This window comes from Grampus griseus (assembly GCF_964374135.1).
Source record: "Grampus griseus genome assembly, chromosome: 1".
Classification (NCBI taxonomy): Eukaryota; Metazoa; Chordata; class Mammalia; order Artiodactyla; family Delphinidae; genus Grampus; species Grampus griseus.
This window is the reverse complement of record NC_139017.1, coordinates 104,601,908-104,628,060: the sequence shown is the minus strand read 5'-3', so window position 1 is coordinate 104,628,060 and position 26,153 is coordinate 104,601,908. Positions and strand designations below refer to the sequence as shown.

The 26,153-nt window shown below is 43.0% G+C and overlaps 1 protein-coding gene across 4 annotated transcripts in view; it reads left to right on the top strand.

Moving 5' to 3' along the window:
• LRRC8D (leucine rich repeat containing 8 VRAC subunit D) overlaps positions 1 to 26,153 on the top strand; it is a 113,534-nt gene that overhangs the window by 5,439 nt on the left and 81,942 nt on the right. The window contains exon 1 of one of the 4 annotated variants that reach the window (XM_082659575.1): positions 15,410 to 15,524. The exons of 2 other annotated variants lie outside the window; for them this stretch is intronic. The gene's annotated coding sequence lies outside the window, so the exon portion shown is untranslated. Of the gene's footprint in view, positions 1 to 15,409; positions 15,525 to 18,848; positions 18,920 to 26,153 lie in introns of those variants that run through there. One more of the 4 variants, XM_082659574.1, reaches the window with a different exon arrangement.

The window sequence follows — 26,153 nt, the reverse complement described above, 5'->3', positions numbered from 1 at the left end:
ATCAGAAGATTTGCAGGTGAGTTTCTTTGTGGGCAAATGTGAAGTCAGGTATTAAGGAGGGAATTATGGAGCTGTCACAGGATGATGTTTTGGTGGGAAAATCCAGGAAAGGGCTTTGAAAATACTTGCACAGTGTTGTCCCAGCTTGTTGTTGCAGATTAAAAAGGACAGGAAATACTAAGCTTCATCAAAAGATTTTGGCAACAAAACAGAAAACACAGTCTTAATTGAGTTTCTACCGTGCTTTGTTCAAAGCATGGGCACCTGACTTTAGGCAAGACACCAGAGCTGGAGTGAGCAACGTAACGGTACCTAGAAAGGGTAGACAGTCCTGCCAGAATGGAAGCTCCATGAGGACAGAGCCTTGCCCATCTGCTTTTATGATGTAAATATTAGAGTTTCTAGTATCTGGAAGAAGACAGCTGGGAGGAGATGTCTCTGAAGCCCATGAAACCACTAGATTAGGGACAAAGGAAACCTGGATTGTTTCCCTAATCCTAGCAAACCTGAATGTGCTGTTTCAATCGCCTGCTTCCTTGTCAGCCTGCTCCAGTACTCTGTCAGTGTGGTGAAGGCAGGGATGTATCTGTCTTGTGCTCCACTGATTTCCTAGGGCCCCACACGTGGCAGGCCCTGCATTGGTATTTGACACCTGAAGGAATGCATGAAGAGGTGCATTCCTTAAAGCTTTATAAGATATAAATTCAGGATTAACGCAAAAAAAAAAAATAGGGTACCAGTTTTACTTAGCCCTGGCTGGCATCACAATCAGCCTGGGGAAGGTTTTAAAGTTACATGAGCGCAGACCTTTCCCCATACCTATTGAGTCAGAGTCTCTGGGAGTGGAGTTTCATTTTGAAAAGAGCCCTCTTCACTCCCAAGTGGTTCTGGTGTGCAGCCAAGACTGAGAACCACCATCTTGCATAGTTGTACAGAAAGGCTGGTATTGACTGGAGAAACCTTCAGAAAGTTGAAACATTTGTGGCTGACAGGCCCACAATTGGTAGTTAAGACGAGGAGCTCTAAGGATACATCTGTGTCCTTGGAAGATGATGACCAAGACAGCAGATGTCCACTGTGTGGCCCTTGGTGCCTCCATGAGATGCTGTGTCCTGGATTGGATGGCATGAGGGGCTCAACCTGCAGTCCGTTCTTGAGCAGTTGTTTCCAGAGTGGATCCGTAGTGACAGTTACACCAGCCTATGGAAAAATAAGAATAAAGACTGCAGCAGGCTTTTCGTGTTTAATTTTAGTATTAAGTTTGTTCAATTTAAAGGATTTTTTAAAAAATCTTGGGATCTCTTATTTTGAGGGGTTAATTTTTTTTTTCCTTTTATAGAAGGATGGTGATGGTTTGCTTTTGGTATCATTTCTCGGTCACCTAAAACCTGGTAGTTTTATAACAGTCTTCTTTTGAAATTTTACTAGTCTGTGGTATCAATCAAAAGTCTGGGAATTACTACTTCCCTGAGGTGTTCAGGATGTCCATGTCCTCCTCTTGACACCTGCTATTGGGGAAGGATCACACATATTGATGTTAGATTCTATTATGAACATTTTTAAAAAATTAATTAATTTATTTATTTTTGGCTGCGTTGGGTCTTTGTTGTGGTGTGCGGGCTTCTCATTGCGGTGGCTTCTCCTGTTGCGGAGCATGGCCTCTAGGCGCGCGGGCTTCAGTAGTTGTGGCACGCGGGCTCAGTAGTTGTGGCTTGCGGGCTCTAGAGCGCAGGCCCAGTAGTTGTGGCACACTGGCTTAGTTGCTCCGCAGCATGTGGGATCTTCCTGGACCAGGACTCAAACCCGTGTCCCCTGCATTGGCAAGCGGATTCTTAACCACCGCACCACCAGGGAAATCGCATGAACATTTAATTCCTTAAAAAACCTTTTACTTTCCTTCTCTGCTTGCTGGTAATAGGAGCTTTGCCAGAGAAGGTTTCACTGCCCCAGCAACCCATAAATCCCATTGCTAAATCTCAGCATCAAAAGATCACCAGCACTGCAATGAATTCTACAAAGCAGGGAGAAGGAAGGAAGTGCAAGGCAGCCGTTCTCTCTGAAGGCTGTCAGCCACCAGGAAGCTGCCGCTGCAGAGCTCACTCAGTGGAGACGGGACAGATTCATGCCCATCACACTGGGAATGAAGTGCCGTCTGTCAAATTCTCTTGTTCCCAAGCCAGTTCTGAGAATTATTTGAATATTAAAAGTCTTTGGAAAATGACCCCCATGATTCTTGCAATGGCACCCTACTGAAATAAGCTTTTAAAATTAGTTTATTATCAGATATAACTAGCGTTTTTTTTTAAAACTGAACTGGTCAAGAAGTAATTGAGCGATTTATGGAATACCCATAGCTAATAACAATAATCATTTCTTAGGCATTTACAGATTGTCCAGACCTATGCCCTGGAATTTACATGCATTCTCATTTAATCTGCAAAACAATCCTGAGTGGAAGGTGGACTTATTCCCACTTTAGAGATGAGGTAACTGAGGCTTGAGAGGTTATGTGATTTGCAAAAAAAAAATCACAAAGAAGTGGTGGAGGTGGAATTTGAAGCTAGTTTTGTTTATTTCAAAACTCATTCTCTTAATGTACTGCACTCTTCTCGTTTATCTTAGATTTCTTTGTATTCATTTTATAATATTATTAATATTTCTTTTAAAGAAAGAGAATCCAATTTTGATGTGTAAAGAGACCTTACAGCTTGTCTAGTTCATGCTCCTCATTTACGGACCAGATCTGAAGCGTGGGTACACAGCTGAGGAGAGCTATAGGGGCACCCAGCTCTGCAGGCTTCCAGGCCAGAGTTCTCATCAGCGCACAGTGGTTTTAGAAAACGTCAACCTGTCGGTAAAACCACTTGAGTGAAAGTTGATTCTAGAATTGAGAGGGTAATGTAAAATCACTTATTTTGGTGCTTTTTCTAGCCCTATTCTCTTTTATCATCAATATTGGTGATAGAATGCCACTTGTAATAGCACGCACTGAGTGCCCTCCTCCTAATTAGATCTGACCCTACAACACTACTGTACATAAATATATAAAGATGTAGCTAATATTTGTTAAGGTGTTTTATCCCAATGTTTGCTGAATAAATGCTATCACAAATATATGCAGTTAAAGACAAGTAATCATTACCCATATCCTCTGAGTTAATGATGATGAATCAAGAAATATCCAGATATCTGTGTGATATGTAGTCTGTCTTGTTCATAGATTGATTATGCTCCAATATAATTATTTCAGTGGAGTGAATTCACTCTGTTAGAGTTTCTACTTTAATGGTTCTATTGTTCATATTAACATTTAGCCAATAACCAAGTACAAATTGGGAAATGGTCTGCAGTGTTACACAGCTTGCACAAATGAATCCCCTTCCTACACACACGCACGCACATGCACGCACGTACGCACGCATGCACACACACCCAGAGGCTTTCTCTTTCAACTTAGTTCTTTTCTAGTATTTCTCTATTATGGGACATTTTCCTTTTTGTTTAGTTCTAAGTTCTTTTCTTTATGAATTATTTGTACCTGGAAAATTCTGTACGAAGCAGAAACTTTATAATTACATCTGTAATTTGTGCTCTAACCAGAGAGAGTTAGATGCTAGCTGTGGTCTCAGGCATATCCCAAACACTGCCCGAAGCGGGCCTCACATGGGATAATTTATGACAGCTGGTACTCAACCTCAGGGTAGGGTGATCAGGAGGGAGTGGGGGGTGAACCTGGGCTGAACCAGCAACTGCAGGTCCTGTCTAAAAGGGGCCTGTTGAGCAGATCTGTTCAGCAGCCAACTGTTGCCATATGGGAATGTGGGCCAGTCTTGACAGATCTTCTGATTTTTTCACTGTAAGCCAGAAATCTGGATTACTTAAAAATCTCCTGATTTTAAAAGATTGGCTAACACGACGTTTTAAAAAGAACTTCCTGCAGACCAAACAAAATAGCTTTGTGGGCTGGATACAGCCTGTGAGCTTAGGCCCTTAGAGATAGATAGCCCTTTAGTGGCCAGGTAAATGGAAGCATATGATTTAAATAAAAGCATAATACACTTTTAAAAAGTGGAAACAAAGCAAAATGATGTCATCGTTTTATGTACCACACACACACGCACACACACACACACACAAAACACACACACAACACACACACATACAGAAAGCAGAACAAAACAAACCCAAATCCCCATACTTGTAATGGTAACAATTTCTGCCCTTTAAATTTGGTTTGTTACATCCAGAGTGGTTACATTTGAAGGGGTTGTCCTGCCTGAGGAGTGACAGACTCAGAGAGAAATACGCGGAGTATGGGAATGCAGCAGGTAGGAGAAGATACGGGGGCGGGGGTGGGGGGGAGGCAGGTGGGCCCCTTGGTAGAGAACAAAGGGTCAGAGCCGCTTGGAGGGCAAGAAGGATCGTCCCCCCCAGAAGATAGGTGAAGAGGAATACTCCGTTATATCTTAACATTGATTTGGGGGTTATAGGGAGGAGAGGGAGATGAAAGAGGAGTCCTTACATCAGAAGGGAACATTGTGATGTGATAAATATTCAGAAATAGCGCAGAAGCTCTGGTTGGGCAGAGGGCTGTTGTTCTGCCGTTCCTAGTGTGCACGTCAACTTGTGTGGTGGCTTCTTGAAAAGGAGAATTGGAGTGAAAAGGAAAAGAAAGGATTTAGGTCAGGAGAATATAGAGTGAGGAAAGGAAGAGGCGACGACAGGACAGCTGGCGTCACAAAGTAAACCAGGAAAGCTGAAAACGTTTCCACGGTACAGACAAGCACTCTTCCCCCACCCCGTAAACCACGGCATTGTCTGAGCGGCGATAGCCCCGCCGCTCCCGGATGGCTCTGGACTCCAGCTTGTTTGGCTTGCGGGGGGCTGGTGTGCTCAGTGCCACTGGTGTAGCCCCCATGGTCCCTTCGTGTGAAGTCAGTGGCCGCAGGGCTGCACCTGCCCCGCCAGGGACGCTGATTGGAGGTCAGTGCAGGCTGAGTTTTAGCCCCTCTTCCTGGCTGGGTGCCCCCGGGCAGGCCATGACCCCAGACCTGTGTTGTGACCCTTCTTTCTAGTGCTCCTGTCTTTAGTTTTATCTGCTGTCCTGGGGAAAATCCTTCCATTGTTTAAGTCTAATCTGTTGTTGCACATACGCCCTCTCCGAAGGAGAGGAGAGGTGATACTCTAGCAGCTCTGTTACTAGCTGAGTCTAGACTTTTAGCCTGAGAGGGGATTTTTAAAACCATTTTTCTCTTAATCATCCCAGGGGTAGCACATTGTTCTTGGAATTCCAGCATTTTCTGGGAAATAAACCTTTTGATTCATCAGCAGGTTTTATCCCAGTCCTTAGGATTGCCGTCCCTCTGTGACCTGAACCATGTCTTTCTCAGCTGGTATAACTTTAAATTTTTAACGCTTTGGTTGTTTTCAGAATATAAAGCAAATTTTACAGATGTTCCCCTATGTTAGTTAGTTCAATGCTATAAGTTCTTCGTTTTGTTTTATTTAGTTTCTCAGCGTGGAAGCCCCTTTGTAGTATGGAGAGAATGGGTACAGATTTACTTGCACTGTTGCTGGGAAGGAGGAAGATTCTTCGAATTCCACTGTTTGTTCTTCTGGGGACTCTAGTCCACAGATGGAAATCCTGGAAGATCCTATCAGGAAGTGAAATTTGTAAATAATCGTTGTGCTGGTTTGGGGCGTTATGGATTAACAAATTGTGCAAGAAGTCTTCTTCAGCCTTCTAAAATACACTTGAAAAAGAACACAATTGTAGAGAGTAATCTATTCTGGAAATAATAATAGGAAACACTTGCGTAGTACTTACACATGCCTGGCACTGCTTGGAGCACTTTATATGTATTAGGTCATGTGTTCCTCACAACAGCCCATTTGTAGCAGAGAACAACAAGGCCCAGTTGCCCTGTCTGGCTGCACTTCCCCATCTCTGTGAGCAGCCAGGGGACTCAAGGCCACAGAGCTGGAAGCGACAGAGCTGTGATTGGAACCCAGGCAGTCATGGCTTCAGAATCTGTGCTTTTGAGGACTGCGTTATGGCCTCTTGTACTCTTCTCACGACAAGGATTGCACATAGGCTGTACAAACTTTTTTTGCTTTCCATATCACCTCAGCTTTAAACTCAGGAGCAGGGTTTGATTTTAAAAAAAAGAAAATTATACTCCTTCCCTAATACCTCCTCCCCAAACCACATGAACAAACAGAATTGTCAGGAGACAGTTTCTGTCTAGGAACAGAAACTAAAGGGTCTTCCTGGAACACTGTCCTAAGATACCGGACTGATCATTCTAAGGGCTGCAGGTGGGGCCTCCTTGCTGTGACAGCCCTCACTCTTGGCACCAGATTTGTTTCTAAGAGGACAGAAACTCTTACCTTTACAACTAGTGGATTTGGTGAGCTTCTGAGAAAGTTTTAAAAATTGCTTTTCACACTTCATAAAAGTCCGTGGGAAGGGCCAAGGACTTGGAGCTTAGATGACTTGAGTTTAGTCCTGGCACTCTTCTGATCGCTACTGACTGTGTGGCCTTGGACTTCTCGACTTGGGTTTCATCCCCTGTAATTGGTGGAGGGGGTGGGGTGATAACGGCAATAGGATTGGTTTGGTGAGGATAAGAAGCTATCACATAGGACGATATTTTATTGACAACAATGGCCGTGTGTGTTAGGCAGCTGGGGACCCGCGTGCGCTCTGTGAGCCTCGGGAGTCTTTCCCGTTGGGTGAGTGGTGAGCTGGAGGCTTGGGAATTGGTGGGAAGGTTTGCGTTGATCTGAGCTTCTTTCCTTTCCTGTTCTCTCCTTACCTGTGGTACAGTGTGGATGATAATGTGGGTGTCCGCTCAGTTTCTGGCCCAAACTCCTTTTCCTTGGTGCCCCCTCCTGCTTTGGGCTCGCCTCCAGTTTGCCTACAAAGTGCTGTTTGTTGTGAGGGTGAAGCGGGCAATTCTCTGGGCAGTGCAGTTACTGTAGTTCAAAGCAGAAAGCCAAGCTGGAGGAGGAGGGACAGACAGGGCTTGTTCTTTAGAATTTTGTACATTGATTTTTGAAGGATTTTTGAAGGAAAGATGACTTCTCAATAGAAATATTATGAAATGCCCTTCATAACAGAACAAAATCGGGCAAGGAGAAAGGGCTTTAAGAAATCACTGCTTATTACTTTGAAAGCAAATGCTTTTGTTTGTTTGTTTTTGAGTGGAGGCAAATACTTCTGGAACTCTTACTATGTCTGCAATGCATTCTGGTAGGATAGGAAACAAAAATTGATAAATGATATTTATAACAGCTGTCATTTTGGTGCATTTTAGGTGGTCCGCATTGGGCCACTTTTCCTGTTTTATCCTCAAATTAGTCATGAAGGTAGGAATCATTTTGTGTGTGTCCCATTTCAAAGATTATAAAATTGAGGCTCATAGTATTTAAATAACCTACCAAGGGTTACAGTGCTAGTAAGTAACCGGAAGAGCTAAACTTTGAGCCTAGGTCTGTCTCTCATTCACAGTATGAAAAATGAGTGTGTTACATGCCCCTGCTTTCAGGGGGAGACCACCACCTACGCAGTTTGGTGTAATTCAGCTCAGCACGCGGTATATGCTGTAATTCCTGCATGAGCTAATTTTTTTGAACATTTGTTGAGAGGAAGGAGAGACTGATTTTGATTGGAAAGATCAGAGAAGGTTTCACAGAGAAAAATAACTTGAGCAGCGCTGAGGGAACATTGGGGCAGCAAGTGCCCAAGACATAAAAGAAGCGTGTGATGTGTTCTGGGAATGGTGCTGTGACAGAGTGAGGGATGTGGGAGGGAAGGAGGGCAGAAAAGTAGTTTGGGAACAGATCACAGAGGGTCTCAAGTGTCCTGCTAAGGAATTTAGACTCCATTCCATTGCCTTTGAAGGTTATTCCATTAAACGTTCTTAAGAAGGGGAATCATTTAGTCTCTGATGTGACTGATTCTGGTGGCAGTGTCTAGAAAGGAGTAGAACGTGTGCAGCAAAGGTTCCCCAACCAGACTGCAGCATAGGGTCACCTGGGAGTCCTTAAACATACAGATTCTGGGAACACCCCATGCCCACCAGCAGCACCGACCCACCCCCTGCCCCAGACATTCTGTTTAAAAGCCTGCAGGTGATTCTGAGTGCAGTCAGATAAGGGAGTAGGGCCTGTAGACATTCTGAGGCCAATTGTGAGTTTGCCATCGTGTGGATGATTTATAAACCATAGGAGGCGGCCAGGAATCAAACCTTGGGGAAGATCTGTCTATTTAGGTTTCATCGTTTGCTTATTATTCCGTATAGATATTAAATAATCTCAGAGCACCATCATTTTCACATAAATTTTCCCATTCATCTACAATAGAATGCACTATGGCTCTAAACTTTATGCCTTTGTGCTAAGTCCCCTACCCTGCCCCACCCGCTTTTTTTGTTTGTTTATTTCGAAGGAAATGGAACATGCAGCATTTCCTTCAGTCAATCTCTCACCAGCTGTGGAGTCCGCTGCCTGGGGCATGGTGGCTACACAGCTAATAGTTCAGCTCTTCAGTCTCTTAGGAGTTGAGTGGTATGATGCTCACTTGTACATTTCCTGGGACCTAGCATGAAGTTAGGCCTTTTTTTTTTTTCTTCCAAATGTTGCAGACCCCTCCTGCTTCCATTTCTTGAGTTCTAAATCAACGACTGACTTTTAAAGTATAAATTTTGCTGGGAGAGCAAACAGTTCTACCAAGGGAGAAGCAATTTCTCAACATGAAAAAAAATTAGAAATTATAATTTATGCTTAAAAAAATAATGTTAGTCCAAGTTTTTGCTCTCTTCTCTCTTCCTTCTCCGCTGTTCTTTATCCTGCCGTATGTTTACAAACCATTCTCATGACCTTCTGCCTGAGCAGCATATTTGTAGTGGGGCCAGATTATACATACACCACTGACTTTTTCATCTGACCTCTAAATTCAGCCTTTGAGCCCCTTCATTTCTTTGAGTTTTGCTAACAAAGTCTTCTTGTTGAAAGGAATATTATTTCCCGTGGAACTTTACTGATGGTGTGTGGAATAATAGGATCATGCTTTTTGAAGTTCAGACCGAAGGTCCTAAAATCTTAAACATATCCAGTTTGCTATTGCTTACTTTACCTTTAGTTCAGTCTTGGCATTTCAGGTCTAGAGGCGGTTACTACCCAATGGGCATCCTCAGCCCCTCCCTGAAAATTAAAGGGAGAACAGAAATGAAACCAAACTTCCTGTTTTTCCTCACCTCTCTGTTAATTTAACTAAGTCATTTGGCTTGCCCTCATTTGCCCTTTTCACCCCTCCCAGATTAACGTTATGTGCAAATTTGATTATAACAGTGTGAATAATTTCTAAGTTACTTGAATACAGATTGAATACTGTTCCTTGTGGTTCTTTTCTTCATCACACTGGTAGATGTATCCAGTGTTTTTCTTTCCAGCCTGCTTAACTCCTGTGTGGTTCTTGTAGCCACGTAAGTTTCAGTTGATTTGGCCATCCTGATTGTATGGGGCACTATCAAATGCTTTGTCAAGATCAAAGCAGTGGAGTTCAGTGCATTCCCTTCCCTTGCTAATTCAGTTGTGCTGGAGGCGGGCAATCCTGGAGCCTTGCAATCCAGGATTCTGGTCAAGGTAAGGAAGCAGCCCTTCTTCCTGAGTTGGCTGTTCGGCAGGTATCTTTTCCTTTCTTTTAAATATTCATTTATTCAGCAACATGTAGCAGGCACTGCATCCCTGACCGTGTACAACCAGTGGTTCCATTCTTGCTGTAGAAAGGAAAACCCCTGACCTTTCACTTCTCTCCTTCTGCCTTAGCATGGGACTATTCCCCGTGAACTTTCATGCTGGAGAAAGCAAGCCCAAGCCAATGGTACCCCATTGGTAGTAAAATGTGTTGGTTAAAAGTAGATTCTGTGGCCAGCCAGGCTGCCCAAGTTCTGGTATTTGCTAGTAGTATTACTTTAGGCAAATTACTTAATAGCTCTTGTCTGTTTCCTGGTCTGTAATGGGGAAGTAATGGTAGTTCTTGCTTCATAGAGTTGTCCAGAATAATTGAGTCAATACATGTAAAGTGGTTGGAATTTGTTTAGCTAGGTTTAGTTTAAAAATTGATGAATAATCTTTCAAAAGTTTATAATAACGTTTCTGGGTTTTCCAGGCACTTTGTTTCTTTCATGCTATTTGCCTTAGTCACTCCACTGCAGGCAAAGGAAAGGAGATGAAGATCAAACTGTCCAGCTTTGCCACCTTAAATTATTTGTAAATTGCTTTTCTTCTTGAAGATTCCGTTATAATAGGTGGTTGAGAATTGATATACTCAGTAGACAATATGACTTATTCCCTATCAACTCTTATATTGCTACTTCCCAGTGTGTAATTGTAGATATTTATATATTTAAAAAATCTTTTTAAGAACATTATTTTCTTAGTAATAAACATTCTATTTATTGGACCTGTTAAATCATTTTAAGTTGTTGGGTTTTTAATGTATTATTTTTAAACGGATGCCCAAAGAGAATTTTTAAATTTTTTTTTAATAAGGAGGCAGAAATACCCACTACAGACAATGAACAGACAAAACACGCCTTCCAAAGAAAAATGTCTTATAGGACAGTGTTTAGTCTACACCATACACATCATGATCAACAGTCAGTAAATAACCCAAGGCTGTTCATGTTAGCAGTCTGTGCCAGGAACAGTTTGAATACTCTTAACTTATGTACAAGTATTTGCATTTAGTCAAGCCTATATGGTTTCCTGCTAATCTTTCATATTTATGTTCACTGAATCACAGTACATCAGCCATCATGGCTCACTTTACATGTATATTTGCATACTAACTGAAGAATGAGAGGGGAAACTTGGAAAAAATGTATTAAGATTTTGTCCATTGGGACTTCCCTGGTGGTGCAGTGGTTAAGAATCTGTCTGCCAATGCAGGGGACACGGGTTCGAGCCCTGGTCCAGGAAGATCCCACACACAGTGGAGCAACTGTAAGTCCATGTGCCACAAGTACTGAGCCTGTGCTCTAGAGCCCGCGAGCCACAACTGAGCCGTGGCGCCACAACTGCTGACGCCCACGCGCCCTAGAGCCCGTGCTCCACAACAAGAGAAGCCACAGCAGTGAGAAGCCCGTGCACCACAAGGAAGAGTAGCCCCCGCTCACTGCAACTAGAGAAAAGCCCGCGTGCAACAACAAAGACCCAACTCAGACCAAAAAAAAAAAAAAAGATTTTGTCCATCACAGTTTGATCGACCTGTGGATCTGTCTTATTTATTATTTTATTAAATACTTTTCAGCTGCAACCTAAGATCATGTTTAACCTAATCTATATTGACATATTGCTAAGAATCAGTTGGCCCGTTGGAAAATGCATGTTTATAGTTTACTCTTTCAAACAACTTGGGAAGTTGATGAAATCACGTGATATAGTTGAGAGAGATTCTTCTGAGTAAAAGATGTGTAGCACAGAATAATAAATCCACAGCCAAAATGCACCTACTCATTTCTTCTCAATCCAGAGGAAGAACAGACCCAGGGTGAATTTTAGCTCCATTACCTACTGCTTTGAGAACAACACCTATGAGCTCCACTTCTAGCACAGTGGTAATGAGACCTCCTTGCAAAGGCAGTTCTGAGAATCCAGTGAGGCAGGGCATGTGTGGGTCCTATGTAAATGTTACTAATTCTGCTCAAGATGTGTGTGCTTTGAAGCACTGAGCTCAGGGACATACCAGCTCACGCCTGTAGCCACCCAAGCCTGTGTTTCTGACGTGTAGCTGGGTCTTCCAAGTAATGCTGCAGGTGTTCTGAGTAGTGTTTTCCTTCTCAACTTGCTTGAAACCAGGAGACTCTTGTGCCTAGGAGGGAGCCTAAACCACCTCGCAGGCAGACTTTTTTAAAAAGGTGATTTGCATCCCCTTGCTACATTTTTGCCATGGGAAATGACACTCTGGCTCCTTGAAAATGGCTAATAACCGTCCGTGGGTAAATGCCAATCAAGCCAGCCAGTTGGCTCTGAAGACATTTTCCTTGAAAGCCACGGCCCAGGTTTTGTAGAGGCCGGGAGATGAGTGTGAGTGCCAGAGACCTCCTTCACAGAAAAGCCTGTTGCATGTGCTACCCTGGAAGTGAAGACAGAGACAGGGATGCCGCTGTGAAGGCTGCTATTACAGAGAGACAGTCTCTTAGGTAACCAGATGGCTTGTTGTCATTTTTCTTTTTTTGTTTGCAGAAAATCCAGCTGTAATAATGGCCAAGATTCCTCACACAGACAAATCGTGTGGCAGACATTTTTAATCACCAAAGTAAGGTCTTTCTCTTTTAAGATGAAGAAAGATTAGGAGCATCGTTTTGGGATATGAGTTTATCATCTCTTTCTCCACACTCATTAGTCCTCAGGAAAGCTATCTTTTGTCACTTAATTTGGAGCCTCTAAAATGGCTTTCACACTTTGCTGTCTTGGTCCACGGACTGTGGTACTTAGGGAGTGGAGACTTGCAAAATTAACCTCCAGTATTCTTCCAAAATCAGTTTTATTTTTTGTGGAGTCAGTTGTGCCTACCTGGGAGCTTTTTTTTCTCTTTTTATGAGGTTGTTATTTTAATATTTTTTTCTGCCTATCGGTGGCAAGGAAGAAACACTTTCCATGAAACACAGAAGGGGCAGGAGAATAGCTGAGCTGTGAGAAAGTACGATATGATGCTTTGGTCTTGTGATTGTTAGGTTATATACTTGTCAGGAATGGATGCAGTCTTAGGATGTTGTATTATCCAAACTATGAACTTTGGGATCCAGACAGCTTAATTTAAGCATGTTTCCTTTGCTTTGTCTCAAGAATTTCATTTTTCTTTAGAGGTTTTCCTTTTAGGCTCTTGGATTTATGAGTAACAGAAATGAAGGCAGGGATACCAAAAGGTATTTTAAAATAGAATTGTATCCAAAACATGGTAATTATTGACTTTTTTTTTTAAATGAGAGAATTGAGAGAAGTTTTGAGTTCAGTGCCCTCCTTCCTCCCTCCCTCCCACCAGGTACTTTGTGGGAAAGCAATGGCAGTGCTTTGGGAAGAAGCATTAGGTTTGTGAAAAGAAATGAAGAGTGGACAGGCCCAGGGTAAGCCAGGGACTGAGAGAAGGAAAATGATGGCAGCAGAGGCAGACCTGGACCTAAAAGCATGCTAAGATCCCTCAGGAGGTTTTTAGTAATAAGCCCGCATACCACTGTGCGAACCTGAAGGACGGGAGTGCATCTGCCCCTGCCCAGCCCCTACCGGCACACTTGAACTGTCCTTGCCCTTCACCTGCACGCCCTACAGCTCCAGAGTCTGTGCTGCTGAGTGAGGTGGTGGGGAAGGGCGAGTGAGACATAGCTCATCAGCAGACAAGACAAAAGCACTCACTTTCTCCCTCACTCTCCGCTCAAGTATCTGGGGTCTCATTGCCAAGCTTCTTAATCACCTCTTAATACATGCTCTGTTTCTTGGCTTGTCAGGAGGCTCACGGCAGCATGCTGTTGACAGGTGAGTGCGAACTAAGTGCCAAAGCAGAAGGAGATGGAAAGTGAGAGAATTTCAAGTTTCACTAAGAGTGGAGTCCATGCATGTTTTGTTTTGTGTGGTGTGGTTTTTGTTTGTTTGTTTGCCTTCCTCTTGAAAGGGCCCAGTTGGAAGAGAATTCAGGGAACAAACATTAGTCAGCAGATTAGGTTCTGAACTGGATAGACTTGGTACCTTGGCATATGAGTGGCTATCCTAGAACCTTTTGAACTTTTGCCACCGAGTAATTCTGAAAAGGCGGACAGAGCCAGTGGTAGATAATGGGAAAGAGCACGGTGTCCTCTGCTCAAGTAATCAAGGTACATATTATTCAGGTGGGTAAGGAGCCTAGCTAGTGCAACAGAGTGATAGCATGGAATTGCAGGCTCGTTTGGAGATGAAGGAATGGATCACAGATGGTCGATGGGCTTGATTTTTCTCTGAGAATTCACTATTGTTTTGACAATAAGCAGAGCTTAGAGGAAATGGCCCAGATTTTACACTTAGGAAAGAACTCTTATTCAATTCTCCATTTGACCACTTTCTAGCTAAGACATCAGGACAGTTACTTAACTTCTCTGACCCTGCTTCCTCAATTGGGAATATGAGAATAGGACTTTTGCAGATCTGTTGGGAAATATTAAGACTAAAGGGAGATTAAAATGAGATGCTGACGCTTAGCAGGAGCTTAATGTCCATCAGTTTCTTTCTTTCAGTCAAAATTTAAGTTTTTATGTAGAATAATCATCCTTTATATTCTGTTCTCCATGTTGAGTTTTGAAACAGGAATAACTTTTATTTAAGCTATCACCTTGATGATAAAAGGAGCTGTTTATCAGAGACAGTGCTGTAGGTGCCTTGCAACCTGACAGATTCGTGTGCAAGGGCACGCAGGGTACCGGTGAATCTGTCCACACCTGGAAGCCCAGAAACTGGGCACTGAACGCATAAGCGGACTCCTGGAGCTGGTACACTCTGCCTGTGGCAGATTCTTAAACCACCTGTTTACTATCTTTTAAACACTACCCCGAAGTTCACCCAAGTCAGAGGGTGACAAAATGGACAAACGCAGAACTTTGGAACTGCTCTGTGATTCATACGCCCAGAGAAATACTTAATTGTTTTCTGGAAGAATGCACTATATGATGATCTTTTGTGTGGAATTGGTTTATGTAAATATTAGGGCTCTGTGCCGGTAAGGATCCCAGTAGACAGCCTAGGAGCCCGGAATACTTTTTTATTTTTTTTGGCAGTTCGTGGCTGCTGCATGAACGCTCTCCCTTTTGAGTCAGCCAGGCACAAGAGAAGTAATTTCCCATCCAGAAGCTCTTTCGGCAGCTGAGCTGTAGTGGATATACTGGGATGTGGCTAAGTTTAAAATTGTGCGTAAATCCAGCTTCCTCTCCCCTGGAAAGGCTCAGCTTGTCTTTATACCTTCCCCTCCGGCCGATTTTTTTTTTTTTTCCGGGGGCGGAGAGGAGAGGAAAGGAGGAACACTGAGGCAGGCGGACAGCTTGTAGTTGACTTAGGTCCGCGCGGGGAGGGGGAAACCCAGGCGGGGGCTGGAAACGGAAGGGCTGCCAGTGCGCCGCAGGCGAGGCCGCCGGCAGGGGGAGGCCGGGCCGCGGGCAGCCACCTCGCGGGCCGCCGGGGTGGCGGGTCGCCCTCCGGGAGAGCGCTGGGTGCCGCGGACCGTGCGAGGCGGGCGGCGGTGGTTATGCAACCCGCAGCCCCCTCGTCCGCCCTCCTCGCCGGCCTGCGTCCCTCCCTCCGCTTGGCCGGCACTCGGATCTCTCTGGGTCTTTCTCTCCCCTGTGTTTCAAACAGGAAGTGCAGGGCTGTCTGTAACGTGCCGCCGGGTCCCAGGATGGAAGAGTGAAGTCGCGCCGGTTCCAGCTCGCGGAGCCCGCCGGAAGCCAGTCCCCGGAGAGGAGAGCGCCCTGAGGGAGCAGGGTGGCCGCCTGGTCCAGGTGCGGGGCTGGGTTGCGAGCCCGCGGGCCGGGCGCTGGGCTGTCACTCAGTCACTCAGCGGATCTGCAGCTCCCGCGCTGCAGCCTCACTCGCCGTGCCTTTTCTAGGTTGCGCCCTCCTGGCTGCTTTCTGTCCAGGAGGATCTCTCCAAACTCCGTGGCTTTGCTACCCGGGTGTGTTGGACCCCGGCGATAAGGCGCGTGGCAGCACGCGGCGCCCACGGGACCTGCCCCGCTTCCTCACCCACCCTAGGCAGGAGCTTTCCAGGCTGGGCTGCTTGTGCCCGGGAGGCTTCCCAGTCCTCAGCTGCCCTCTCCACCCTCGCCTCTCCTCCTGCTGCCGCCTGAAGCAGCGGCTCTTTGTTCTTCACTTTGTTCTCCAGGCCAGGGGTTATCTACAGAAATGGGTGGCTTGGGTGTTATTAAGAGTAATGTGAGTGGGAGGGGTGGGGACCTGGGGGAGAAAGAGGATGAGTTGAGGGTGATTTGTAAGGTGGAAAGGGGAGCAAGAGGCTTGGTGTCCGGGCTAAGAAATCTCACCAGCTCTTCAGCCGGTGAAACAGAGGAGTCCAGGCTCTTTGCTTTCCATTTTGGAAGAGCAGGCTGTCAGGAACGGAGGGAGTTCGTGATGCAGACACACACTGCAAAGGTAGTGACCGGGAATGAGGGGCAGCTAGTTCTGAGATGTTTAGTCTGATGTCTGGCTTGTTAATTCCAGTTGGGGATTCTTAGCCAGCCTCTCTTGCTGAGACAGAGGTACTTTTAAAGGTAGAAGCCTGACATCTTTATTCATTAAATGCCATTTTTCATCAGAGTAAAATTGAGAACGACTTTTCTCAAATTCACTGGGTAGGTTACAGTTTCACATTGCTTGTCTTACTCCATCTCAGAAGTGCATAGGTGGAGAACAAAATGCTAGAGGAAAGGTTGGTTTTATGCGCAGAGTTTTTGCTTCTTCATTTCCCTGGCAGCTCCTCTGCGGACTAAATCAGACGGACTTTTCCCCCAGTGAAAGCCCGGTCTTGTTTCCCCACCTTTATTTGTCTACCTGGTTGAACTCCAGTCTTGTGGAGGGACACTAAAGGAGGTATGATGGTTGAGAAGAGGTGAGAGGCAGTTTGATGGGAAGATTGTAGCCTCAATTTAAATGTTTGAATGAAGTTAAAGCCAGTAGTATCTTCTTTCTCTTTCTTTTGGAAGAAGGGATCCATACAAATGACTAGAGGGGAGGAAAGTGAGATTCTGCAAAGAAGAGCCTCTTTCTGTAGCAGGGAGGGAAAGTGCAAAATCACAGTACTATGTGCACTTAGCCCCTTCACCTTATTGGGTGGTCAAGCTTTCTCGGGAAGCAGGGTTGGTTGTAGAATTTAAATTTGTGATGTCCTATGCCGACTATACCACTCTAATGCTGATGTTTTTTGTAGTGAAATATTATTTACTACATAATTAATTTTGCTTTGAGAGGAAAATCTTTTGTAGTTACTCAGCCTGGTACATTTGTACTTTCCCCTCCCTCCCTTTCTTTTTCTTATTGGCAGCATGGAGGTAATTTAAATTATAAGATCCCATTATTCCAGTAGCCTTCAGAACTTTAATCTCTTTTAAAATGCAGGTGCTTTGAGCATTGTGATATTATCAGTAATTGGCATCATTGTGTTAGCATTAAGTAGCCAAGATACACTATGAGCGCTGAGCAATTAATTTTATCTTTTTCTAGATAGATGTGGACTTCTTAAGTTTGAATTTAATTGTGAGAAGCTTGTGTTTATGCCTCTTCTTGCCAAATACATGATGAGATTAAAAGTGAAAACAAGTCATTAAGAGAGACTCTTGAAAGACCTGTACAACCATAGTATTTTGCCTCTATTTTTATACCCAGGTATACTCCTGGCCCTCTGATTCATCAATTCACCTGAGGACTTTCCTCAACATCTGTCATTCTGTTTCAAGATAAAATAGAACAGCCTTTGTGACCTCCCAAACTTGTCCCCTATTTAGGAACAGGATTTATTCCCACCCTAGTGGAATTTGATACTAATTAAATAATAACCCAGGAATCATAATAAATGGCCTTTAGATCCTCATTGCGCATTTTCTATATCTCCTGTATAATTTATTACTCTGTTTAACAGTCTGGAATAGGATTGATTTATTCTATTTGATGGAGCGAGGAAACTGAGGCTGATAAAATGTGACTTGTCAGTGGTCATACTAGTAAATGGACGTGCTGGGACTTGAACAAGAGTCTTCTGCTTTATAGTGCTTGGCTCTCTTGTGATCTGGAAAGTGGCCGCTTAAGGAAGAGATGGCAACGCTGATTCAGATGGCCTTTTGCTTTTCTAAAAGAGAGCTGATAAACACTGACTGGAGATTAACTTCACCTAAATCTCCAGATCTTTTCCCATTCCTCTCTACCCAGAGCTATTAGGGGGTTTTATTGTTGTTGTTTCCATGTTTGAAATTTACACTTCCTCTGTGTTAGTTACTAGATTTAGCTGTGTTTGCATCGTTGTGATTTGTTTTCTGCTGCCAACATTCTAATGGCATATTTTAATTTACACATATTTTATGTCAGGTCTTAGTGAACAGTATCTTTTTGAAAGGTCATATTAGCATATTTTAACTTCTTAGAGTAAAAAACAACATTTCTGGTTTACCCCTAGGACATAGTTTACATCCCAGAAAAGAAATAATAAATTAAAAAATTAATAAATGATGTATATAGCTCTCTTCATACTCCACTACCCTACATACTGTATGACCACTGTACATAGCCCCCCAACTTCCTCACCCCAGTTCAGGATAACTTACTGAAAAGCTTATATTATAAAAGACATGGGCAAATCCATATACACTTTATATATTAAATAGTTTTTTAATACTCCCCAGATGGAAATAAGTTTATTTTTCTTATTTTTGCAACATTTCATGTTGAGGCTCTCTTTAGCTAGGATTTTTATGTTACACCGAGAAGAATATAAATTAAAATTTAGAGTATATTTTCAGTGGGATATGCTGGATAAAATATTTATTTTGTCTTCAACCATTGAAGTATCTGTAGTGATCTATAACTTCCACCTTGTAGAATTGTGTCAAAGCATCAGGAGAAGGGGGAGAAGGTGGGAGAGAGGGAGGGGGGAGGAAAGGGAGATAAACTGAGTGATTTTTTTTTTTTTTTTACGGTACGCGGGCCTCTCACTGTTGTGGCCTCTCCCGTTGCGGAGCGCGGGCCCCGGACGCGCAGGCCCAGCGGCCACGGCTCACGGGCCCAGCTGCTCCGCGGCACATGGGATCCTCCCGGACCTGGGACACGAACCCGTGTCCCCTGCATCTGCAGGCGGACTCTCAACCACTGCGCCACCAGGGAAGCCCCTGAGTGATCTTTTCTTCTATAAGTAAGGAATGGAATGATATATGCATATTTTCTTAATACACAATGCACTGCCACTTCTGTCTGTTCTAAACAATTGCAGTGGCTTGTGAACTAAGAATGAAAGGGTAGCTGGCTTTGATGTGAAATGCCAAGGAGAAGTTTATGGCCAAGAGAGGACTAGGAATGGAGATAAACGTGCATTAGGATTTTCAGTTTTTCACAACCCTCTCTCTTTTCCTTCATGTCTGTTATAAAATAAAAACTATCTTCAGTTGGAAATTGTGAACTTTAAAGCAGTGGCTCTCAACCCTTACAAAAATCAGGAAACTATACTACTAAAGGATTTCAAAGATTTTGACTTGTTCAGAGTTTTACTTCTCATTTCTGATGATTGGTAATATTTAGTGACAAAGTCACTCTTTAATATTACCTAACTGGATATATATTATAAAGAATCACCACAGCATCTTCCCGTCTTTGTAAAATAGTAGTACATGTATGAGTGGGACAGGGGTTCAGTCTACCGACTTCTGCCAGGATCCTGAAGTCCACAGGTTGGGACTCAGGACTGAAGTAAAACAACTGCTCCAGGCTGCAGATGCAGAAATGGTGATGTACGTTATGTTAGCCGTCAGGTTATAAAGATTCCCAAGTGGAATTTTTCGTCTTCATTGTACATTAAATAGGTAATGTGTAAAGTTCTGACTTTGGATCTGATCTTGTTTCTGGGTTAATTGTTTTCATGGTCAGCTTTGAGGTCCTGTAGTTACTCAGTCACGGATAACTGGAGTTCTTCTAAGAGCATTCTCCCGACATTCTGCCTACGGTGCTTCCTTATTATGTTTGTCGAGTCAAGACTCCGACACCAGTCCCAGGGTCACCACTGTCATAACTGCCACCATCTGCAGCCTTACATTCATTTCGCAGAAGCTAAAAGAGCCTTCCCAATCTTAACTTTTACAGTTTTCAGTAAGTGTATAGAAGGAGAGAGATTATTTACCCTGTTTTGTAGTGGAAAAAGCTGGCATATAGGTTCATATTGAATCTGTCTCTCTGATTTCCATGCCCATTGCTGAGGTTTTGGTGTTCTGTTGAAGGCAGATTAGGCAGGGCACCAAAATCTGTTAGGGTTAGTGCATGATGCTCTTTTTTCTGGTTAAAAAAAAAAATCACTTTCTATTTATTGAATGCTTTATATGGATTATCCGTAGTCTTCCGGGTGTTGTGCAGCATGGGTAATATCCCTCTTGTATAGGTAAAGAAACTGAGGCAAGTGGAGATTGGAGTTTATCCAGGTCACATGGACAAGCTGAGGCCTGGCCTCGGATCCAGGTTTGTCAGTCCCCAGGCTCAAACATTTCTGTCGTCGCATCTGCTTCTTTCTCGGTCCTTAACCTCACCTGTGAAGAGAAACGAGAACATTTTGTTTAGTCTTACCTACCTTTTCAGCAGAGGTTCAGTTAAAATCATACAGAACATGCCGACTTTAGGAATAGGGACATGAAAGGGTCAACATTTTTATAAGTATTTTTGGCTTCCATGCAGTATGTATGCTCTTTTCCCCGCCAAGGAACGTATACTTATAGTCATGAGTGTATTGAATCTGCTGGTAAGGGTTTCTTGAGGCAGTATCGTCCACAAGCAATATTGCTGGATCTTAGGGCATAGCATACTGATTTTACGAGGAACTGCATAGATTGTTGTCAGTTTTATATCTCCACCAATTCTACACGAAGATTTCTTTTCTTATTAACAAATTTCCTGATTTTTGCTATCCATTAGATGTTCATTGTGGCTCATGGTTGAATTTTGCCTTGTTTTGATTTATAAGTGAGGTTGAGCGTCTCTTCACGTACTTAATTTCCCGTTTCTGTGAATTGGGTCTCTTCCCCTTTTCTTGTAAAAAGTTCCTTGAAAGAATTCATGTGGATTTCCTTGTATATTCTAGAAGTTAATGCCTTGTTAGCTGTGGATATGGTGGATACTTTCTCCCAGTGTGTCACTTGTCTGATAAGTTTGTGTGTGGTGCCTTTCAGTAACAACAACAACAAAATCTTTAATTTTAATGTAGTTGAACCCACCAGTTTTTAACATTATTGTGGGCTGTGCATTTTGAGTCATTTAAGAAACGCTTCCCTATTCTAGGCTCATATTATAGTCTCTCTTCACTTTCTTAGCTTTATAGGTTTACTCTTGGGCTTTTAAACGATTCGAAGTTTAAGATACGAGGTGTAAATTCATTTTTATTTTTTAAAAACTGTTCATCTTGTGAGCCAGATTCTTCAACACTATTTACCAAATAATCCACTCTTTCTCCACAGATTTTTGGTGCCACCTCTAGCATATAAGTGTACATTTATGCAGATCTCCTTCTGAGATCTCTGTTTTGTTCACATGGCTTATTTGTGTGTTCCTGGGTCGTTGATTCACTTTTTTAAGTTACTAGGGCTTTGAAATATGCCTTATCTTACCCGTACACTTACATGACTTGATCTTATTATCATGACTGATATAAATTTAAAAGTTCAAAACTATTTGAGATTATTTTGGGTGGCTGTCTTGCCCTTATTTGTATGTGCTAGCCCTTTACATCTGCAAATGTATTTTCGAGAAATGTGTTTACTCCTTCAGGAATATTATTTATTTAGTAGCATAATTTAACATAACCCTAACATTCCTGACATTACACTTTCTTCTCGATTTTATTATTATTTCTTTTTTTTAGCAATCACGGCTCCCTTTCATGCTTGGTCATCTATGTAGGGCAGTGGGTGTTTCACTTCAAAGTCCTCTCTTCTTCAGTGATCTGCGCGTGCTCATAGAGCTGGGATATGCATTCCTGATATGGCTTTTGAATGAATGTTTTATGAGGTGTGATGCCGTAATATATGGCCGAATACTCTTGAAAGCCTGTTAATTATAGATGTTTTTTATTGGGAAAACACTGCCAGTTTCAGCTCGGGTTTTCTCCAAGTTTTACTTTGCTTCACTCTGTTCCCAGCTTGGGGGTATCGTTCTCTCTCCAGTCTCCATTGTATGTCACACCAAATGCTAGGTTGCTTTATTTGATAAGCAGGCATTTACACGTCTTTTTTGTCTGCCGTTCTTAAGGTGCTTTATGGATATAGTAGAGGGACTACTGAAAGGTACTAAGCTTGCATAAAGTCTGATAAAATGATAATGTAGAATGTTCTAGAGTCCAAAACCTGCTTATAAGACCAATGTCCTTGGGCTGTTGGAATTGTTCTCCTATTGTGCTTTAAATAGGAGCTATTCACCTGCATTTAATGACAACTGCCCCAGCCTCTGACCTGACCGACCTCACATCTTCAGGAGACGACTTCATCAGTGTGGACATTTTCCATTTCTCATTCAGGTTCCTCTGTGATCATCTCACCAGCTGTCAGGTCCACGTGTCTTACCAGCTCCTCTCTTCTTCAATTATTCTAATGTAATTGACAGCTATACTACTTCATTCATTCAACAGACATTTGCTGAGTTCCAAACTATTAAATCTTAGTTCCCTTATCTCTCCTCCTCCTATCTGCTGTACACCAGTCATTGTGCTAAATTCTGAAGATACAATGTGAGTATGACACAGTGCCTGACCTTAGAAGATAGACACACAAATCATTAACTGGAACTTAGAATGTGGAACACTTTACAGCAGTACCTTGTAATAAATAATAATAGAGAGTGGGGCACAAAGGAGGGAGTGCTTTGTTCTTTCTTGTTTGTGAGGAAAGAATTCATGCCGGAGGTGATTTTAGTGCTAAATATTGGAGGGATAGGATTATTTATCAGGCTGAACAGGAAAAAAAAAAAAAGGAAGAAGAAACAGCCCAGGTTCAGAGCCCGGTAAGGAGCACCAAGTATGTGGGACTGGAGCAGAGGGGTCGTGGTGCAGAAGCGAGGAGAGCAGGAGGTGCATCTTGGTTCAGATTCTTGGTCCAGTCTTGTCTAGGGTCGTACATTGCTATTTCTGGAAGTGTCGACTTTTTCCTGGCAGCATTGCGGAATCATCAAAGGTGAAATAAATGCTTAAGTCACTGTCTTAAGGTATGTGAAAAGAAAGCAGGGAGAAGCCCAGTGGCTGTTGAAATAATCAAGGTAGACATAATGAGGACCAGACCTAAGGTGATGATGGCGGGAAAGGAGAGGAGAGGATGGATTTGAGAATCACTTAGGAGAAAGAATTGTTTGCTGATCTGGTGGAAAGTGGGAGGGGAGTAAGAGGGAAGAAGAAGAAAGGTGACTCTTGATGTTTCTCGTTGGGAAGATTCACTGTCTGAGGGTGTCATTCATCGGGATGGAAAACAGCAGAGGAGCAAGTTTGGAGAGACAATAGTGAGTTCAGTTTGAAGTAAAGTTGGGGTGCCTGTGGGCACTCAGCTGATCTTGGGAGACCCAGACCCCAGGAGAGAAGTCAGGGTTGGAGACGTGTATTGTGGAGGGACTGGAACTGGTGGTTCCAGCCATGCAGATAGTTGAAATTCCCAGGGATGGCCCAAGGACCGACGACAACAGACAGAAGAAGGGGAGAGAGAAAGAGGACCAGGGAAATCCACAAATACAGATGATAATATTAAGCACCAGGGTTTTGGGTGTTGTTTCCGTATATTATGTCAGAGAATTTTTACAATACCCCCTGAAATAATTATTGTTATTGTCCTTTACAGATAAACTATCTAAAGCTCAGGGAAGCAACTTGCCAAATCGCCCAGGTGTTACATAGGGAAAACTGTCAGGTGTGTCCAAGGCCACAGGAAGTTCAGGTAAAGATTAAAAATGGGAGATGAATTTGGTGATTAGCTGTTTAGTTGGTAGAGTGTTCTGAAGTCTAAATCTAGGTTGTCATGGATGAATAGAATAGGAGTTGAGAAGCAGGGGCACTGAGTGGAGTGTGTGTGTGTGTGTATGTGTACACATTTGTCCATGGAGGAATATTTTTTGTGTATCATGGTACCTAGAGCTTATATTTTAGTTGAGAGTAGTGGAGGGGAAGTGACTGAAGGTAGAAGAGAGAATAACTAAGGGAGTAAGGTTCCAGAAAAGATAGGGTGGCCAGGGTCTGGAGTGTAGGCTTGTCTCGGGAGGGAATAGGGACGTTCATTCCTTTGAGACAGGAGAGGAGGAGGGAAAGACACTTGCGACTGTGGATGAGTACGCAAGTGGAGGCTGCGAGGAAGTTGAGAAGGTTCCTTCCTGATGGCTTGGGTTTTCTCCATGAGGTAGGAGCAAATGAATTCTGCTGAGAGCGAGGGGACCTTGAGAAGACAGTCGAAAGTGAGCTCACAGTTAACTTGGGTAAAGGAGCTCACTGATTTAGGACAAGTAATAGTCCTGTATCATTGAGGGCCCAGCTGGGCTTTTGTCAGTGAGGATTAGATGCTGGTGGTGGTGTTTTTTTTGTTTGTTTGTTTTTCTGGTTGATAGAGGAAGATGAATACCATGAATGACCTTTTTTTTTTTTTTTTTTTTACATCTTTATTGGAGTATAATTGCTTTACGATGGTGTGTTAGTTTCTGCTTTATAACAAAGTGAATCAGTTATACATATACATATGTTCCCACATCTCTTCCCTCTTGCGACTCCCTCCCTCCCACCCTCGCTATCCCACCCCTCTAGGTGGTCACAAAGCACCGAGCTGATCTCCCTGTGCTATGCGGCTGCTTCCCACTAGCTATCTATTTTAGTTTGGTAGTGTATATATGTCCATGCCACTCTCTCCCTTTGTTACAGCTTACCCTTCCCCCTCCCCATATCCTCAAGTCCATTTTCTGGTAGGTCTGTGTCTTTATTCCTGTCTTACCCCTAGGTTCTTCAGGACATTTTTTTTCCCTTAAATTCCATATATATGTGTTAGCATACGGTATTTGTCTTTCTTTTTCTGACTTACTTCACTCTCTATGACAGACTCTAGGTCCATCCACCTCATTACAAATAGCTCAGTTTCATTTCTTTTTATGGCTGACTAATATTCCATTGTATATATGTGCCACATCTTCTTTATCCATTCATCCGATGATGGTCACTTAGGTTGTTTCCATCTCCAGGCTATTGTAAATAGAGCTGCAATGAACATTTCGGTACATGACTCTTTTTGAATTATGGTTTTCTCAGGGTATATGCCCAGTAGTGGGATTGCTGGGTCATATGGTAGTTCAATTTGTAGTTTTTTAAGGAACCTCCATACTGTTCTCCATAGTGGCTGTACCAATTCACATTCCCACCAGCAGTGCAAGAGTGTTCCCTTTTCTCCACACCCTCTCCACCATTTGTTGTTTCTAGATCTTTTGATGATGGCCATTCTGACTGGTGTGAGATGATATCTCATTGTAGTTTTAATTTGCATTTCTCTAATGATTAATGATGTTGAGCATTCTTTCATGTGTTTGTTGGCAGACTGTATATCTTCTTTGGAGAAATGTCTATTTAGGTCTTCTGCCCCTTTTTGGATTGGGTTGTTTGGTTTTTTGTTATTGAGCTGCATGAGCTGCCTATAAATTTTGGAAATTAATCCTTTGTCAGTTGCTTCATTTGCAAATCTTTCTCCCATTCTGAGGGTTGTCTTTTGGTCTTGTTTATGGTTTCCTTTGCTGTGCAAAAGCTTTTAAGTTTCATTAGGTCCCATTTGTTTATTTTTATTTCCATTTCTCTAGGAGGTGGGTCAAAGAAGATCTTGCTGTGATTTATGTCATAGAGTGTTCTGCATATGTTTTCCTCTAAGAGTTTGATAGTTTCTGGCCTTACATTTAGGTCTTTAATCCATTTTGAGTTTATTTTTGTGTATGGTGTTAGGGAGTGATCTAATCTCATACTTTTACATGTAGCTGTCCAGTTTTCCCAGCACCACTTATTGAAGAGGCTGTCCTTTCTCCACTGTACATTCCTGCCTCCTTTATCAAAGATAAGGTGACCATATGTGTGTGTTTATCTCTGGGCTTTCTATCCTGTTCCATTGATCTATCTTTCTGTTTTTGTGCCAGTACCATACTGTCTTGATTACTGTAGCTTTGTAGTATAGTCTGAGGTCAGGGAGCCTGATTCCTCCAGCTCCGTTTTTCGTTCTCAAGATTGCTTTGGCTATTCGGGGTCTTTTGTGTTTCCATACAAATTGTGAAAGTTTTTGTTCTAGTTCTGTGAAAAATGCCAGTGGTAGTTTCATAGGGATTGCATTGAATCTGTAGATTGCTGTGGGTAGTAGAGTCATTTTCACAATGTTGATTCTTCCAATCCAAGAACATGGTATATC